The sequence below is a fragment of the Diceros bicornis genome, chromosome 17 (assembly GCF_020826845.1).
Source record: "Diceros bicornis minor isolate mBicDic1 chromosome 17, mDicBic1.mat.cur, whole genome shotgun sequence".
Lineage (NCBI taxonomy): Eukaryota > Metazoa > Chordata > Mammalia > Perissodactyla > Rhinocerotidae > Diceros > Diceros bicornis.
In genome coordinates, this window is record NC_080756.1 from 13,122,502 (window position 1) to 13,143,481 (window position 20,980).

Consider the following 20,980-nt stretch of genomic DNA (forward strand, 5'->3'; position numbering starts at 1 on the left):
GGGGACACAGCCAATTTACAACTACTCATGGAAAAATTAGCCCTGAGACAGAACTGAAAGCTCGATAAGAGGAACTCCTGCAACAAAGGACAATCCTAATTGAGATGGAAGAGGCAGAAACTCCCTTCTGGAGAGAAAAAAACGCCGCCTTCACAAGCTGCCAGCTTCACGACCTCCCGGGAGCAGCCCAAAGTTATGCAGCCTCCCTGGAGGAGCGGGGCCCTGAGCCGGGAGTGCGCCCACTGTAGGCACTTTGTGGACCCAGCACAATTGAGATGAGTGGCATATCTGACTTTGCCTGCTACTAAAACATTGGGGAGTAACCCCAGAAAAGCTGGTTCACAAAGAAATTAAAAGTGGCTCTTAAAGGGCCCATGCGCAAACTCACCCATTTCAGAAAGCAACCGAAAATGACCAGAAAGAAAGGTGCACAGTGCTTTGGTGAAAAAAGACTCACCTGATAGGCTCAGAGTGCATTGCAGTGACAGGTGAGACCTCTCCAGGGACTGGGACATTGGTGGCAGCCATTATTGTGGCCTGGTGCGGGTGTGCTGACACAGACACGATTGGAGTTCTCCCTGGGGCCTGCTAGCCCAGGGCTGCCCCACTCACTAGAGCACCGATTTAATCCAGCTCAGCCAGGGTAGGCAGCCCACCCCAGGGACTGGCCCCACCCAACAACAAGCCCTCAGGCAATTTGTGGGCCTGCATAGATTGGTGACTGGATTCTCTGCAGCCTGGCAACTGAGCTGACTTCAGCGGGGCAGGGCGTGCACAAGGAGTGGATGGAGAGTGTGGGGCCATGGTGGAGTGTGTGGAGCTCCCGCCATGGAGAGACTGGGTCCACTTCAGGAGGTCGGGGCGCACCCACAGGGCAGGACTGTGTTGACTGTGTGTGTGGACCTGTGGATGGCAGGGCTTGTCAGCTGCAGAAGACTTGTGCTTCTCAAAGACCCACATAGGGGGTTTGCCCCACCTTCCAAAGCCTGAAACAATTGGGTGCTCCCGTGCCTGAGGCCAGGCGCACCCAGCTGCAATCCTCAGAGAGCTGACAAGAGACCTAAAGGCTGGAGGCTTATAGCAATTGTAAGGCCCTGAGCCTAACAACCTGCCACGCTGGGGGCCTACTCACTTAAAAGAAATACTGCAACACAAATGTTGTATTAGAACTTGCAGCCAACTCTGCTCGGGCTCCCCAGACCTGATAAAGAGATTGAAGGGCCCACAACAACTACAAGCAGCTGAGCATTACAACAGCTGGCCAGAAGCATAACTCAGCCTCCCTGGGCGCCTACAGAGAGAGTAAACAGGCCACAACAGAAGGGCACACATAGCCCACATAGGGGTCACCCCTGGAACATTGAGAACTGAGGGAAGCACACTGCAGGCCTCCTAAGGCATCACTTATATAAGGTCACCTATCCAAGAGCAGGAGATGTAGCTGACCTACCTTATACGTAGACACAAGCTCAGAGAAAGAGGCAAAATGAGGAGGCAAAAGAATACATTCCAAGTAAGAGAACAGGACAAACCCCAGAAAAGGAACTAAGTGAACAGAAATGAGCAACCTACCCAACAGAGAGTTCAAACAAGAGTGTTAAGGATGCTCACTGATCTGGGGAGAAGAATGGATGAACTCAGGGAGAATGTCAACAAAGAAATGGAAGATATAAAAAAGAACCAATCAGAAATGAAGAATACAATACTGGAAATGAAAAATTCACTAGAGGGACTCAAAAGCAGAGTAGAGGATACAGAAGAATGGATCTGTGAGCTGGACAAAAGACTAGAAGAAATTACCCAAGCTGAACAGGTAAAAGAGAAAAGAATTAAAAAGAGTGAGGACAGTCTAAGGGACCTCTGGGACAACATCAAGTGCACTAACATCCGTGTTATAGGTGACCCAGAAGGAGAAGAGCGAGACAAGGCGGCAGAGAATCTATTTCAAGAAATAATAGATGAAAACTTCCCTAACCTAAGGAAGGAAACAGACATCCAGGTACGGGAAGCACAGAGAGCCCCAAACAAGATAAACCCAAAGAGGCCCACACCAAGACACATCATAATCAAAAGGTCCAGAATTAAAGATAAAGAGAGAATCCTAAAAGCCACAAGAGAATGTCAAGTTACATACAAAGGAAACCCCATAAGGCTACCAACTGACTTCTCAACAGAAACCTTATAGGCTAGAAGAGAGTGGCATGATATATTTAAAGTGCTAAAAGGAAAAAACTTACAGCCAAGAATACTCTACCCGGCAAGGTTATCACTCAAAATGGAAGGAAAGATTCAAAATTTCCCAGACAAGCAAAAATTAAAAGAGTTTGTCACCAAGAAACCAGTGCTACAAGAAATGTTAAAGGGACTGATTTAAGGGGAAAAAAGAAGACCACAAATAGGAAAAATTATCTATTTCCATGATAAGAGGGTAATGGATAAAAATGCACAAAAAAGAGGTTAGATATGATATCAAAAACATAAAAGGAGGGAGGAGGGGGGTTAAAGAGTAGAGTTTTCAGACAGAGGTCAAAATAAAGAGACCATCAATTCTGTATAGAAGGAGAAAGGAACAGAGAAGGACTGCTAAAACACTGAGAAAAAACAGTTAAAAAATGGCAGTAAGTACATACTTATCAATAGCTACTTTAAAAGTCAAATGGACTAAATGCTCCAATTAAAAGGTGTAGGGTGGCTGATTGGATAAAACAACAAGACCCACATATATGCTGCATACAAGATACACTTCAGACCTAAAGACACCCACAAACTGAAAGTGAAGAGATGGAAAAAGATACTCCATGCAAATGGAAATGAAAAGAAAGGTGGGGTAGCAATACTCATATCAGACAAAATGGACTTTAAAACAAAAACTGTAAAAAGAGACAAAGAAGGGCATTACATAATGATCAAGGGAACAATCCAACAAGAGGATATAACACTTGTAAATATCTATGCACCCAATGTAGGTACACCTAAATATACAAAGCAATTATTAACAGACATAAAAAGAGAAATAGACAGTAACACGATAATAGTAGGGGACTTTAACACACCACTTACACCAATGGATAGATCATCCAAACAGAAGATCAATAAGGAAAGATTGGCCTTAAATGACACACTAGAACAGATGGACCTAGTAGATATATACAGAGCATTCCATCAAAAAACCAAAGAATACATACTCTTTTCAAATGCACATGGAACATTCTCCAGGACTGATCACATATTAAGCCACAAAACAAGTCTCCATAAATTTAAGAAGATTGAAATAATACCAAGCATCTTTTCTGACAACAACAGTATGAAACTAGAAATCAACTATAGGAAGAAAATCAGAAAAGCCACAAATACGTGGAGATTAAACAAAATGCTACTGAACAACGACTGGGTCAACGAAGAAATCAAAGGAGAAAGCAAAAAATAACTGGAGACAAATGAAAATGAAAATACAACATGCCAGAATTTATGGGATACAGCAAAAGCGGTTCTAAGAGGGAAGTTTATAGCAATACAGGCCTATCTCGAAAAACAAGAAAAATCTCAAATAAACAATCTAACAATGCACCTAAAGGAACTGGAAAAGGAGGAACAAACAAAGCCCAAAATCAGTAGAAGAAGGGAAATAATAAAAATCAGAGCAGAAATAAATGAAATAGAGACCAAAAAAAAAAAAAAATAGAAACAATTAATAAAACCAAAAGCTGGTTCTTTGAAAAGATAAACAAAACTGACAAACCTTTAGCTAGACTCACCAAAAAAAAAAGAGAGAAGGCACAAATAAGTAAAATCAGAAATGAAAGAGGAGAAATTACAACAGATACCTCAGAAATACAGATGATTATAAGAGAATACTATGAAAATCTATATGCCAACCAATTCGACAATCTGGAAGAAATGGATAAATTCTTAGAATCATACAACCTTCCAAAACTGGATCAAGAAGAAGTAGAGAATTTGAGTAGACCAATCACCAGTAAGGAGATCGAAACAGAAATCAAAAACCTCCCCAAAAATAAAAGTCTAGGGCCAGATGGCTTCCCTGGTCAATTCTACCAAACATTCAAAGAAGACTTAATACCTATCCTTCTCAAACTCTTCCATAAAATTGAGGAGGGGGGGAAGCTCCCTAACTCATTCTACGAAGCTGACATTACCCTGCTACGAAAACCAGACAAGGACAACACAAAAAAAGAAAATTACAGGCCAATATCACTGATGAACATCGATGCAAAAATCCTCAACAAAATAGTAGCAAATCGCATACAACAATATGTTAAAAAGATTATACACCATGATCAAGTGAGATTTATTCCAGGGATGCAGGGATGGTTCAACATTCGCAAATCAATCAACGTGATACACCACATTAATAAAATGAAGAATAAAAATCACATGATCATCTCAATAGATGCAGAGAGATAGCATTTGACAAGATACAGCATCCATTTATGATAAAAACTCTGAATAAAATGGGTATAGAAGGAAAGTACCTCAACATAATAAAGGCCATATATGACAAACCCACAGCTAATATCATCCTCAATGGTGAAAGACTGAAAGCTATCCCTCTAAGAACAGGAACCAGACAAGGATGCCCACTGTCACCACTCCTATTTAACGTAGTACTGGAAGTCCTAACCAGAGCAATCAGGCAAGAGAAAGAAATAAAAGGGATCCAAATTGGAAAGGAAGAAGTGAAACTGTCACTATTTGCAGATGACATGATTTTATATACAGAAAACCCTAAAGAATCCATCAGAAAACTTTTAGAAGTAATAAACGAATACGGTAAAGTTGCAGGATACAAAATCAACATACAAAAATCAGTTGCATTTCTATACACTAACAAAGAAGTAGCAGAAAGAGAAATTAAGAATACAATGCCATTAACAATTGCAACAAAAAGAATAAAATACCTAGGAATAAACTTATCCAAAGAGGTGAAAGATCTGTACACCGAAAACTATAAAACATTGCTGAAAGAAATTGAAGACGATACAAAGAAATGGAAAGATATTCCGTGCTCTTGGATTGGAATAATTAACATAGTTAAGATGTCCATACTTCCTAAAGCAATCTATAGATTCAATACAATCCCTATCAAAGTTCCAACAACATTTTTCACAGAAATAGAGCAAAGAATCCTAAAATTTATACGGAACAACAAAAGACCCCGAATAGCTAAAGGAATCCTGAGAAAAAAGAACAAAGCTGGAGGTATCACACTCCCTGATTTCAAAATATACTACAAAGCTCTAGTAACCAAAACACATGATACTGGCATGAAAACAGACACACAGATCAATGGAATAGAATCGAAAGCCCAGAAATAAACCCACACATCTATGGACAGCTAATCTTCGACAAAGGAGCCAAGAACATACAATCGAGAAAAGAAAGTCTCTTCAACAAATTGTTTTGGGAAAACTGGATAGCCACATGCAACAAAATGAAAGTAGACCCTTACCTTACACCATACACAAAAAATTACTCCAAATGGATTAAAGACTTGAATGTAAGACCTGAAACTATGAAACTTCTAGAAGAAAACATAGGCAGTACGCTCTTTGACATCGGTCTTAGCAACATATTTTCAAGCACCATGTCTGACCAGGCAAGAGAAACAATAGAAAAAAAAACAAAAACAAATGGGACTACATTAAACTAAAAAACTTCTGCACAGCAAAGGAAACCATCAACAAAATGAAAAGGCAACCTAACAATTGGGAGAAGATATTTGCAAACCATACATCAGATAAGGGGTTAGTCTCCAAAATATATAAAGAACTCATGCATCTCAACAACAAAAAAACTACCAACTCAGCTAAAAAATGGGCAAAAGACCTGAACAGACATTTCTCCAAAGTAGATATACAGATGGCCAACAGACACATGAAAAGATGTTCAAAATCATTAACTATCATGGAAATGCAAATCAAAACTACGAGTTATCACCTCACGCCTGTAAGAATGGCTATAATTAACAAGACAGGAAACAACATGTGTTGAAGAGGATGTGGAGAGAAGGGAACTCTCATACGCTACTGGTGGGAGTGCAAACTGGTGCAGCCACTATGGAAAACAGTATGGAGATTCCTCAAAAAATCAAGGATAGATACCATATGATCCAGCTATTCCACTGCTGGGTATTTATCCAAAGAACTTGAAAACACCAATGTGTAAAGACACATGCACCCCTGTGTTCATTGCAGCATTATTCACAATAGCCAAGACTTGGAAGCAACCTAAGTGCCCATCAAGGGACGAATGGATAAAGAAGATGTGGTATATACACACAATGGAATACTACTCAGCCATAAGAAACGATGAAATCCAGCCATTTGTGACAACATGGATGGACATTGAGGGTATTATGCAAAGTGAAATAAGTCAGAGGAAGAAGTTCAAATACTGGATGATTTCCCTCATTAAGTAGTAGATAATAACAACAATAAACAAACACATAGAGACAGAGCTTGGATTGGTGGTTACCAGAGGGGAAGGGGGGAGGGAGGAGGGCGAAAGGGATAATTTGGCACAAGTGTGTGGTGATGGGTTGTAGTTAGTATTTGGGTGGTGAACATGATGTAATCTATGCAGAAATAGAAGTATAATGATGTACACCTGAAACTTATACAATGTCATAAATCAATGTTACTGCAATAAACAAAAAATTAAAAAAAAAAAAGAAAAGAAAATTTCCACGTATTGCTGCCAAAGATGACGTTGGTGATATAAGGTGTGAGCAGTAGATTTACACAATTTAGGAAAACACCATATTACGAGCCTAAATCCAATATCAGGCAGCAGGATTATTAGGAGACATGACAGACCGAATTTAAAAAATCCTGTAAGTGTGGATTTGAACCTACTAGGGATCCATGTGAACAACCCAGAAAACCAATCTTCTATTCCTGTCCTATTCAATACACTCCTTCAAGGAGTGGAGTGTAATGATCTAGGGTATACTGTAACCAGGTAGCCTGTTGGCGAATCTTCTCGATACTAGTTTCAACCTGGGAAGAAGTATTGATATATGTGCAGCAAGAGATGTCAGCTATGGCGCAGACTCCTTGCTCAGCCAATAGGTAGTCTAATGCCATTCTATTATCTAACACTACTTTAGCTAGAGAATCAAACGATTTCTGTAAGTTTGCAAGAGATCTGGCAGTTTCGTTAGTTAGGATTATCAGGGTGTGAGAAAGATTCCTAAGTACACATTGATGAGCTGCTACACCCCACCAATGTAGGAGGGTGTAACCAAAGAAATATGCATCCCCATCAGGAATATCCCCAGGAAGATCTCGGGCTGTCCTAGTAAAAAGCTTGAGAGAACTAGCCCAGTGCTTACTTTCATTAATAGGATGAACGGAGAAAGAGGTGAACAATGTGGTTAGAAAACATTGCATAGGAGTGGAAGTGTGTCTGATACAATCAGAGGCCCAAGGGGTTTTGCCTATCTTACATACGAAAACATATCCTACGGGGGCACAAAAATAAACTGAATTATTCTTACTAGGGTCTGGTACAACCTGTCCTACTATTAAGGCCACCCCTTCCATCCAGGTTGAGGCTGTGAGTAACAGATCCTGGATATCATATGATTTTGGGACCAGAAATGAGACACTGTTCTAAGCACACATAGGTAAGGCCTCTTCAGGCCCAGGTGGATGTATGTGGAAAGCTGTAGGAGCAAAAATGCCTGTCCCTTCTCCCTTAAAATAGACCTCGATAGTCTCTGTGAGTAAAGGTATAGTGAGACAAGCTAAGTTACCCATGTGTTCCCCAGGGAAATCAACTATTCTTACTCGGTTCATGAGGGTCAAATGTGTGGAATACCAGCGTCCTTCAGGAACTCCAGAGAAATTGATAAGTGGATGCGCTAAAGGATCATTATGCTCTGCCATGGACTGGGCCCTCGGGAGGCAACCCAAAAGTCAGTCAGATGAGAGTTGAAGCCAGAGTCTGGGTGACATGGACTAGAGCATTGTCCTTCCACCCCGAAGAAAGGGAGAGAATGATAGACAAAATTAGCAAGTATATAATCATTTTAAGAGGTATTCCATTTAAAAAGATATTTCAGGTCTTTTAAAGGGTGAGTCATCCACCGATCTATCAGTTCCACCGCCCCTTCAGGGCACTTCTTCACCCTGGTATGATGTGTCCACAGCTTTACTCCTGCCAACTTCAGAGAGGTGTGGGTAGTCAGGAGCACATCATAGAGTCCCTTCCATTTCTCCTCTAGTTGCTGTTCTGGTCCTCATTCCTTCCAGGTTTTCAGGAGGACACGATCTCCAGGTTGACAAGCATGTAACGAAACGTCACAGGAAAGAGGCACCCTAGAGGAGGCAAACCTATGAATAGAGGTTAATATTTGCTTATTTGCTGGACATATTGCTTTATCCTATTTTCTTCCAGTATCTGCAAAGCAGAAAACTTACCTTGTGGTGCTAGGAAGGGTCTCTCATATATTATTTCACATGGGCTTAATTTAAGCGGGCTTCCAGGGGCCACCCTAATTCTGAGTAGGGCAAACAGCAATACCTTGTCCCATTTTAGACTAATTTCTTGACACAATTTTCCAATAGTTTTCTTCAGAGTATGGTTCATCTTTTCCGTTTTCCCCATTGACTGTGGTCTCCATGAGGCATGCAATTTCCATTTTATGTGCAGGGCTTTGCCTACTTGCTGAGTTACCTCAGAGGCAAAGGACAGTCTGTTGTCACTTTGCAGAGATGATGGGAGTCCATACCTAGGGATTATTTCCTTGAGGAAGGCTCGTACCGCTTGAGCGGCTTTCTCTGTCCTTTCAAGAAAGGCTTCTATCCAGCCTGAAAAGGTGTCAATCAAAACTAACGGATATCTGAAGTTTCCTGTAGTCCTAGACATCTGGGTGAAATCAACTTGCCAATCATCCAGAGGACCATTTCCCGCATGTTGTACTCCTTTTTCCAATGCGGGTCTCTCAGCTTTGGGATTATTACAGGTGCATAATTCTCAATTTTGAGTAAGTTGCTGCACAGTCTTTTATAAATAAGGCCCTTTTAGGCATGGGGCTACTGAGTCCATCCAGGCATCCCATGCATAATGAGTACTATCATGCAATTTTCTCATTATGGGTTTAACCAGGGCTTCTGGAAGCAGTATTAGTCCATGGGGGTTTAATCTCCATGTGGAGTTCTTATCCCATCTATCAAAATCCCACTCTTTGCCCTGTTTTCATCTTTCTCTGTATAATGAGGTTTAAATTTGTCCAAATTCAATTTAGGTAGCAGGGCTCCTAAAAAGGAGTCCTTTTTAGCTGCTTTCTTTGCAGCTTTATCAGCTACCTGGTTTCCTCGAGCCACATAGCTGTCTAATTTTTGGTGTCCTGGACAATGCGTGATGGCCACCTTTTCGGTTTTGGCCGCTGCCTGCAACAATGCTAATATCTCGGTTGCATATTTTATGTCCTCATTTCCCGCTGCTAACAATCCTCTTTCCTTCCAGATTGCTCCATGGGCATGCACTGTCATGAAGGCATACTTAGAGTCTGTATAAATATTTACCTTCATTCCATGAGATAGTTGGAGCACTCTAGTCAGGGCGATTAATTCCACTTTTTGAGCTAAAGTGCTAGATGGCAATGCCGCTGCCTCTAGTACCTGCTCCACTGTGACCACTGTGTATGCAACTCTCTGGTGCCCATCTTCCATAAAGCTGCTGCCGTCGGTAAACAAGTCCCAACACGGCTGGGACATGGGCTGGTCAGTGAGATCCATTCGGCTAGAAAAGACTGTTTCTAAGATTTCCAGACAATTATGTTGTAATGGTTCTTTTTCTTGGGCAGGCAATAGAGTGGCTGGATTCAGAGTAGACACAGTCTTTAATCTTATGTTTGGGTTGTCAAGAAGGATGGTCCGGTATCTCCTTAGCCACCCTGCTATTAGCCAGTAGCCTCCTTTTTGTTCTAACAGGGTCAGAACCTGATGTGGGGCATAGACTACACTGGGCTGACCCAAAGTGACTTTTTCCACTTCCTGCAGCAAGTCACAAGTGGCAGCTACTGCTCGCAGACAGGGAGGAGCCATCCCTTCACAGTATGTTCCAGCTATTTAGACAGATATGCTACCGGTTGTGGCACATCGCCCAGCACTTGTATTAGTGCTCCTAGTCCTATTCCTTGTTTTTCATGTACTAGAGTTTAAATTCCTTTTTAAGGTTAGGTAGACCCAAAACAGGGGCTGTCATTAGGTTCTCTTTGAGGGTCTCAAATGCCTTTTGACACTATGTTGTCCAAACTAGAGGCTCTGCGCCTGAGCCTTTCAAACCTTCATATAGGGATTTTGCAATAAGTGCAAAATTAGGGATCCAGATATGACAAAAGCCGGCCATTCCAAGGAATCCCCTTAGTTGCCGTCTGTTTCCAGGGACCTTAAGATTTAGTATGACTTGCTTCCAGTATGCCGTGAGGCTTTGGGTCCCTCTACTCAATTGGAAACCCAAGTAAGTCACTTGTCGTCTGTATATTTGGGCCTTATGTGGTGACATCTTATATCCACAAGCAGTCAAGTGATTTAAAACCAAAATAGTATTGGCCAAACAATGTTCAAAGTCTGGGCTGGCTATAAGAAGATCATCCCCATATCGTAAAAGAATGCCTTGTTCTAGCTGTCAGAGTCTCAACTCTCTTGCCAAGACCTCGCTGAATAAGGTGGGAGAATTCTTAAAACCCTGTGGTAGTACAGTCCAACAGTATCGAGTAGTGACTTTAGTCTCAGGATCTTTCCATTCAAAGGCAAACAATAACTGAGCTTCCTCCTTCAAGGGAATGCAGAAGAAGGCATCCTTTAAGTCCCACACTGAGAACCACCCATAATCCCCTGGGATGGCTGTCAGGAGGGTATATGGGTTTGGTAGAGTGGGATGGATGTCCTGTACAATATCGTTAATGGCCCTCAAATCTTGTACAAACCTGTATTCATTGGTATGAGGCTTCTTTACCGGGAGAATTGGAGTATTGTATGCGGACCAGCACGGCCAAATCAAACCGTGTTCCAGAAATCTGGCCAAGATAGGTTGGATTCCTTCCAAAGCCTCTTTCTTTAGCAGGTATTGCTTCTTTCGGGGACGTCAAGCCCCTTCCTTTAAAGATATCCCTATAGATAATAGCTTTTAAAGCTTGCCCAGGGATCCCATCTGCCCAAACAGTTTTACTCACTTTCTCGTAGATCTCCACAGGAAAAAGATCTTCACTCTGTTGCTCCTCCGCTGTGAGCAAAAACTACAGGTGCAGAGCATGTTCAGAGGGAACCTCTAGGTAGAGCTGTTGCTCTTCTGGGGAAAAGGTTATTTGGGCGTTCAACTTGCAAAGCAAGTCACGTCCCAGGAGAGGTATGGGACAATCAGGCATACACAGAAAACTATACTTTAATGTATGTTCTCCCAATAGGCATTCTAGCAGTTGTAGTAAGGGTGTCATTTGGGGTTGCCCCGATACCCCCACCACAGCTGCTGAGTCTTTGCTCAGTGAGGCCAATTTTGAATTCAAAACTGAGTAAGTGGGTCCCGTATCAGTAAGAAAATCAATCGTGTCCCCACTATCAATCTTGCCCGGGGTTCCTGCGTGGACATCGGAATGGGAGCCCTCAAGGTGGACTGGACCCCGGGCCCCATCACTCGTCATCTGAGCCTGGGGTTCTAGCTGCCATTTGTTTTCTTTGGGGAGCTTTCATCTCCTTCCTTCCCTATACCTTCGGGCATTCCTTTCTCCAACGGCCTTCCTCCGGACAATAAGCATATTGATTCTTTTTGGGTCGGGTTGGCCACTTTGTCCGATAAAGGTCATGTTGACCATACCTAAGTTTTCAGGGGCTTTGGGGACTGTATCAGTATATTTTCTATAAGCCTGGTACACGTGTTCTAGAAAATCTAAGGGATCTTCACCTGGCTTTTGCTGAATCTCCTGTACGTTGTTCAAACTTTTCTGCTTGGGGACTCCCTTCTGGAGGCCGGCCAGAATGCATCTCCTGTAATGGTTTAGGGGAGCTTTTCCGGCCTCCGCATTGGCGTCCCAATTAGGCTCTATAATGGGGATGGCTACCTCAGGATCTGGAGTCTGGTTTGGATCCTCATCATGAAGATGTTGGGCCTCCTCCTTTGCCTTATCTATAACAAGCCTTTGCTCATCTGCAGTTAACAACATATTGAGTAGTGCCTGCACCTCCGCCCAGCATCCCCTGCCCAGGTGGGGCGGTGAGTAGCAGAAATTGTGGTGAAAAGTTCAGCCACCTTCGGGGGGTCCTGTCTATAAGTTGGATTGGAGTTTTTCCAACTCAGCAAATCCAACGTAGAGAAGGGACTATAAGTACAATAATACCCCGCTGGCTGTCCTTGCTGATTTAATCCTCCTATCAGGTATTGCTGCAAAGGAAATTGCCCTGCCCCAGAAGTGTGGGCTCCTTAGCCAAATGTGGTGCCCTGCTGGGTCTTAAAGGGAGAGACCATCCCTGTACCCGAGTCATAGTCAGGTGGATGTGGGGCTGCAGGAGCCACAGCCGTCGCCCCTTCTCCAACCCAGTGTCCCTCCACAGGCAAAGGTGGATGTATGGGCTGCAGAGGGTAAATTGGGACTGGCAGCTGAGACCCAAGTGAGTTGGGATTAAAGGGATTCATAAGATTTATATCAGTAACTTCCTCATCAACCTTTTCCTCAGATGTTTTAGCATCCTCACACACCCGTGCCTTCTGTTTCTTTGCACTATTAATTTAGAGCCTGTCTTTGCAGAATCCTTATTGTGGAGCTGCATAAAGGCTTGCATATAGGGGATTTCATCCCATTTTTCAGACCTTTGACAAAATAATTTCAATTGCAGAATAGTATAAAAATTCAAGGTCCCGTTCAGGGGCCGCCTTTCTTCGAATTCAAGTACATAACATTGGCCAAGCAGTATTGCAATAGAAAATCATTTTTTCCTCAGTTGTTAGCTTATAGCTATAAGTTGACCATTCAGCTAGAATACGTCCCAGGGGACTCTCAGATGGTATAGATATGACACTCCCCATTCTCAAGACAAAAAAAATAACAGATGACACAGACAACTAAACTACACCCAACAAGGACAAACCAACGCCTTTCTGGGTAACACAAACAGGCCAACAACAAAATGAAGACAACGAATACCAAGGGAATCCACCACCACATTTGGAACGAAAAAATCCTAGGCCAAAGGGTCAAATGGAACCCAATGTCCCTGAATGCAAACGGGGAATTGAACGATTCAGATACTCCCCTGTAAACCAAAAACCAAGGCAAACAAATCAAACGGAATCCAGCGTCCTTGAATGCAAATGGGGAATCAAACGATTCAAAAATTCCCCTGTCTCCTTTAACTGTGACTTCCATGCCAACTGGCACCACAAATGATCTTTATGGAGCCAAAAGGAGGAAACCTCCTCAAAAGTATAGAATCAAGGGTCTTGGTGTACACACGGGTAGACTTACTGAATTGGCCGAGGTACAGCAGCATTTCCAAAGTCTGTTTCTTTTCTACAAGAGGGCAGAGTAGAGGTGGCTGTGTCCCTTCAGAGAGAGAAAGAGAGTTTCCCTAGAGTGAAAAGAGCCCTGGCAGCTACTGGGACTGTCCCGTTTTCCTCTGGGGAAGGGGACTTACCACTGGCAGGGGCTCAAGCAGCTCCCAAGGGAACCCCCTTCCCAGCTTCTGCTCACAGCATGAATGGGTTAGCCCTGGTGTGCTGCTGCAGCCAATTGCTCCATCCCTTGGAAGTGGGAAGGAGAGGGAGAGTGCACCCCACTGGGGCATGAGCTGTTCCTGGCTGGCTCGCCAATTTTGTTGCAGAAAAACTGGGACTTTGTTGCTGTAGCCAAATCAATGAACACAATGACAAGGGATTGAGGAAAAGAAAGGGTAATTTATTAATTTGCCAGCAAATGAGGAAGTGGCAGGCTCATGTCTTGAAGACCACTGTCTTCCTGAAGCACTAGAAGTTAGGGTTTTTAAAGGGAAATTCATGGGAAAGAATGTGCTGTCTACCTGACTGTAGACATCTGGTGGGGCAGTTATGCAAGGGTCCCAGACGTTCTGGCACCAGTTCAGCTGTTATCTTCATCTGCAGCAGGAGGTCCTGCATTCCATTAATCAGTCTTCCAGCTGTTATCTTCATCTGCAATAGGAGGTGCTGTGTTCCATCCATCAATCTTCCTGTGTCACCACAAATAGGGCCCTGGGGGAGAAAGGAAACTGCCAAAGACAATTGCAGGCAATAGGGCATAAGGTTTCAATTAAGGAGAAGAGAGTTTACAGGACTTTTTCTGTTTTTCCTCTGTTACACAGATTCTTGGAGATAACCAAAGTTAGAGTTTTTATATTCCTCATTTTCCACTGAAATATTCTATGACAGTGGTTACTTGGTAAAAGCAAGCCATAAGAGCAGCACACATTCAACAGGTGACAAAACCCACCTACTTATAAGAGGGCTGAAAAGTATCATGGATATTTCTGCAAATTAACATTTAGTGTGTGCTTGACTCATGTCTAAGCTAGATTGCAAGATCTTGGCTGGCATCTTATTTCCTACAGGCCTTCCCTGACATTCCTGCCACCAACACCCACTCCAAATAATAATAAACTTCTATTAGGTTGCAAAGAGCGCTACTCATTTCGTGAGGTGAGGGGGCAAACATATGATGCTGCCAAACAAAAAGAGTTTTAAGAGGAGACAAAATTTAATCATAACCAAAGAAAAGAAATGTTTACAGGAATATTTAGAATAAGCAAAGCAGCAAGTTATGATTTTTAGTCACTCTAGATTTTCAAAAATCTAGAACTTTAGAAAATGTTTTAATATGAGGAAAAGAGCACAGAAAGATAATAGGCTCAAGCTGAAAGGGAGTAACAGGAAGCATATATGCCCTCCCAGCTCAAACCTCTAAAAATTCAAGCAAAATATATGAAATCAAAGTTTTTTAGATAACTGACATCAGACAATGAAGGACGGTGATCCCGGAGAGAGGATTACTTAAGCTTAGTTCCTGGAGACAGTGTGGGGTAGGGGGACCCACGTGGAGCCCGCCAGTCTGCCAGAGTTGAGAAGGTGTAGATGGTAGTCCAGGAAGGCTAAAGTTCACAAGACAGAGTACTGAGAGGTGGGAGAGGCACAGAGAGATATCTGGTGATCTACAGATGGCCCATCATGAGCATTCATCTGAGTGCTGATCAGCATATACACGTAAGGAAATTACCCAACTAAGGTAAGAATCACCCAACAGGATTGCAAAGAACAATAATATAAGCCCACAGAAGAATGGAAATGGTTCCTATCACACCAAACAGATTTAAAAATCTCATAGTTTATTGGGTATTATTCAAAAAGATTTGCCTCAGGTTTAGGGAAATAAACCATGAGGCTAAACACTGCTCTGGTCTAGTCTTACACAGAATAATGCAGAACCTGAAAGGAAAAACTGTTCCCAAGTGATTCAAATGATACCAGAACAAACATAAAGAATCTTTGCACGGATCCAAATACATCCAGCCTTCAAGAAGGTAAAATTCATAGTGCCTAATGTGATCAAAACTCACCAGGCATGCAAAGAAGCAGGAAAATACAACCTATAGTGAAGAGAACAATCAGTATAAACAGACCCCAAAATGGCACAGATGATACAACTAAAATAAAATACAGTAATTATAACTGTAATCAGTATAAAACAGTTAAAATTATAATTGTAACTGTGCTCCATGTGTTGAAGAATATAGAAGATTGAACATGTTAAGCAAAAACATTAAAATTATTTAAAAATTCCAAATCAAACTTATAGAGATGAAAACTACACCATCTGAGAGAAATATATATGGAATGGTTTTAATATCATTTAGATATTGCAGAAGAAAAATTTAGTTAACTGGAAGAAATAGCAGTAAAAACTCCCTCTATAAAACATTCAAAGAAAAAACTTTTTAAAAAATTTAAAAAAGCATCAGGGAACTGTGAGACAAATTCAAGAGTCCTGATATATTGTGTAATTATAGTCTCCTTAAAAAAGGAGAAGGGAGGGAAAGAAAAAGTATTTGACGAAATGAGTGAAAATATTTCAAATTATTGTAAAATTCAAAAGGTGGACAACAAAAAATCCACTGATCAGAGATGCTCAACAAACCCTAACCACAATAAATATGAAGCCACAACAATAAAAAACGTTGCTTAAAACTAGTTATAAAAAGAACATCTTAAAAGCTGCTAAAAAATAAAATCTTTTTAAAAAATTACTAATTATTTTTTTTCTTTTTATCCTTTGATCCCCTTCACCCGTTTCTCCTAGCCCCCATTCCTCACTTCTGGCAACCGCCAATCTGACTCTGTGCTCTGTATCTATTAGCTTGTTTTCCTGATTTATTTTTTGCTTAGATTCCACATATAAGAGAGATCATTCAGTATTTGTCTTTTTCTTTCTGACTCATTTCACTTAACAGCAATGCCCTTGCAGTCCATCCATGTTGTCACGAATGGTGAGATTCCATTCTTTACTATGGCTGAATAATAATCCATTGTATATAGGTGTATATATATGTATATATACACACCACAATTTCTTTATCCATTCATCCATTGATGGACACTTAGATTGTTTCCATATCTTGGCTATTGTAAATAATGCTGCAATGAACGTGGGGTGCATATATCTTTTCAAGTTAGTGTTTTCATTTTCTTTGGATAAGTACCCAGAAGTGGAATTACTGGATTGTATTACCTTTTTGAGGAATCTCCATAGTGTTTTCCGTAGTGGCTGCACCAATTTGCATTCCACTCAACAGTGCACAAGTGTTCTCTTTTCTCCACATCTTCGCCAACACTTGTTGTTTCTTGTCTTTTTGATAATAGACATTCTAACAAGTGTGAGGTGATGTCTCATTGTGGTTTTGATTTGCAATTCTCTGATGAGTAGTGATGTTGAGCATCTTTTCATGTACCTGTTGGCTGTCTGTATGTCTTCTTTGGGAAAATGTCTATTCAGATCTTCTGCCCATTTTTAAATTAGATTGTTTTTTTTGCTAATGAGTTGTATGAATTCTTGATATATTTTGGATACTAGCCCTTTATCAGATACAAGATTTGCAAATATTTTCTTCCATTGACATAGGTTACCTTTTCACTTTGTTGATGGTTTCCTTTGCTGTGCAGAAGCTTTTTAGTCTGATGTAATCTCACTTGTTTATTTTTGCTTTTGTTGCTTTTGCTTTTGGTGTCAGAGTCAAGAAATCATCACTGAGACCTAGATCAATGAGCTTACTGCCTATGTTTTCTTCTAGGACTTTAATGGTCTTACATTGAAGTCTTTAATCCATTTTGAGCTAATTTTTGTGTATAGTGTAAGACAGTGTTCAGTTTTGTTCTTTCACACAAGGCTGTCCAGTTGCCCAACATCATTTATTGAAGACTGTTCTTTTCCCATTGTATATTCTTGGCTCCTTTGTCATAAAATAAAAGACCATGTATGCATGGGTTTATTTCTGAGCTCTCTATTCTGTTTCACTTATCTATGGGTCTGTTTTTATGCCACTACCATGCTGTTTTAATTACTATAGCTTTGTAATCTAGTTTGAAATCAGGAGTGTGATGCCTTCAGTTTTGTTCTTCTTTCTCAATATTGCTTTGGCTATTCAGGGTTTTTTTGTGGTTCCATACAAATTTTAGGGTTATTTTTTATTTCTTTGAAAAATGTCATTGGAATTTTGACAGGGATTGCATTGAATCTGTAGATTGCTTTGGGTAGTATGGACATTTTAACAATATTGATTCTTCCAATCAATGAACATGAAATATTTTTCCACTTATTTGTGTCTTCTTCAATTTCCCTCATTTAGATTTTGCAGTTTTCAATATACAGGTCTTTCACCTCATTGGTTAAATTTATTCCTAGGTATTTTTTTTTGATGCAATTGTAAATGGGAGTGTTTTCTTTATTTCTCTTTCTAATAGGTCGTTATTAGTTATAGAAACACAACAGATTTTTGTGTATTGACTTTGTATTCTGCAACTTTACTGAATTTGGTTGTTAATTCTGTTTATTTATTTATTTTTGTGATGAGGATGGGCCCTGAGTTAACATCTGTTGCCAATCTTTCTCTTTTTGCTTGAGGAAGATTGTTTCTGAGCTAACATCTGTACCAGTCTTCCTTTACTTTGTATGTTGGAGGCCACCACAGCATGCCTTGATGAGCATTGTGCAGGTCCGCACCCGGGATCTGAACCCATGGACCCGGGGCCGCCGAAGCAGAGCACATGAACCCAGCCACTATGCCACCAGGCCAGTCCCTCTAACAGTTCTTTGATGGAGGTTTTAGGGTTTTCTGTATATAAAATCATGTCCTCTGCAAATAGTGACAGTTTTACTTCTTTTCCAGTTTGGATGAATTTTATTTCTTTTTCTTGCCTAATTGCTCTGGCTATGACTTCCAATACTATGTTGAATAGAAGTGGTGAGAGTGGTCATACTTGTCTTGTTCGTGATTTTAGAGGAAAGGGTTTCAGCTTTTCACTGCTGAGTATAATGTCAGCTGTGGGCTTGTCATGTATGACCTTTATTCTGTGGAGGTATATTCCCTTTATACTTGCTTCATTGAGAGTTTTAAAAATTTTATCACATAAAAAGAAGAAAATGTAAAAAGGACAGCACACTTCTTGGTAGAAAGAACGAAAGCCAGAATGTTTACGTTTGTGTGCTTTCTCCCGGTCCCATAGAGTCAGGCCAGCTTTGTGCACATGCTGACGAGCCATCTGCAAAGGCTCACTCTCACCACTGTCCCGGGAGTGCACAGGGAGCTAGCCACAGGGTGGGAGGGTCTGCAGTTGAGGCTTGTGGAACATTGGGGTTCCAGTGGATAAGTTGGGGGAACCTGCATGTCAGGAATCCCAAACACTCTTGGGTGGGCATCCTGATGGAGTCCTTGTAGTGGTTAGCAGGATCCACCTCCCTTTGGTATATTGCCTCTGTGCCCTGGCTGTTGCTCTCCTGGCCGCTCATTGCCCCCCCAATCATGCAGTTTGCAGCTCAGATTTCTGGATGGGGCAAGAAAGAAATGTACCTCCTTGGCAGTTCCTGCACAGCTGGGGAAGCTGGGTGCTCCCTCACGCACTCTCTCTTTCCCCTATGTGAGAAATCATGGGCCTAGAAGATCTCTCTTGGCACTGAGCTGTGCTACCTTGCAGGAAGGATGATATGGGCAAAGTGAAACTGTTCCTCTTAGCCTCTTCAAGCATTCAATCTCAGATTTTTTTTTTCCTCCAATGGTCTGCTGGAATTTCTCCACCGGACTCTCAGATTTCCACAAAGGCAGTCTTGTCAATGAGTGGTTGTCAAAATTGGTATTTGTTGAGGGGAAGATGGTAGAAAACCTCTTCCGCCATGTTGATGGTGTCACACATTCCTTTTATTTCCAACCTTTTAATATCCTACTGCTTTAAGTGTGTCTCTTATATACAACACATTGCTAGATTTACTTATTTTTATTTTTAATCCAATTTGAAGATCATTGTCTCTTTTGTTATGGGATTCACTGATACATTCTTTTTATAATTACTATTATAGTAGGACTGATTTCTGCCATCTTATTCTATATATTCCATGTATTCTACCTGTTTTTACTTTATCTTTTTCTATCTTTCATTAGATGAACACTTTTTATTTTGTTGATTTAAAAGTCATAAATTCTATTATATTTTCAGGATGGATACCTTAACTTAAGATTCATTTTTGTCCATTTTTATTTATTGATTTCTTAAACTTATACCTTTACTTCTTTCTTTGATCCCAACAAATAATTATTATTATTATTTTTGTATGTTAATTTGGACTGTCTTCACAACCCCACCATGTATTTGTTTTCTAGAATTTTAGTTCTGGTTATGGATACAGACTTTATCCTTCTTTGAGTCTTACCTTTTAAAAAGATAAAATTATATTTTATATGATTAATATAAATTATATTATCATGTTTATGTTTCATATTATTTGCATCATTCTTCTGAGTTTATTTATCCTCTTATTTGAGTATTTCCTCTAAAAGTGTTTTCAGATTTGACCTCTGTATGACAAACCTTCTGAGGTATTCTTTTAACATCACATTTAAATGTCTGATTTCTTAAGGTGTCTATTTTCCTTATATACCCCATCTCAACATACTCAGAGATATCCATCTTTATTAAAGAAACTGTTATTATTTCTTTCTTTTTTCTTTCCCCTACTCTTCACTTGTAACTCTTATTATCTTGGTTAAATTTGGCATCTGCTCCTGTGTCTACCTACGTCTCCTGTCTACCTACGTATCTAATCTCTTTATTGTTTTCTGTTATCTATTGAATTTCTTTATTGTTTTCTGTTGCTTTATGGGAGAGCTTATTAGATCTCTAATCTCAGAGAGTTTATCACTATTTTTGTTTTGGTTCTATCTCTCCTGGTATTAGCCTCATCTGTTTTGTTCTTTATTTTATTTATTATGTTTTTCAGCACTATTTTTTACTTAGTTATTTTTATTATTTTTTTTCCTTTGTCTTACCAGTATCATTTTTATATTTTTGAGGAAATTATATTTATTTTAAATTCTTGATGTTTCTGTTACGATAATTCTTCTTTGTATCATATGTTGTCTGGTGTGTAATCTGGTCCTCCCTGCCTCCGCAGTGGATATATTCCTCAGATGGGCGGTTATTTTGGTTTCTGAACTCATGACCTCTATAGAGCTTCAACTATACTGTCTAGTGATATCTACGGTCAGAAGCTTAAGCCTTGGTTTGTGACCTTTTGAATGAATTAAAAGAAATGACAAAGATGATCCTCAGGCCAGAGAGCCCAAGTCATTATAGAACTGTTCTTACCTTATTTGGCTTCTTAAAAAAATCTCTTTTTTTTTTTTGAATTTTATTTTAAACTCTTTGTAAAAAATAGCATTGGGAGAGAACTGTCTGTTCAGATTTGTAG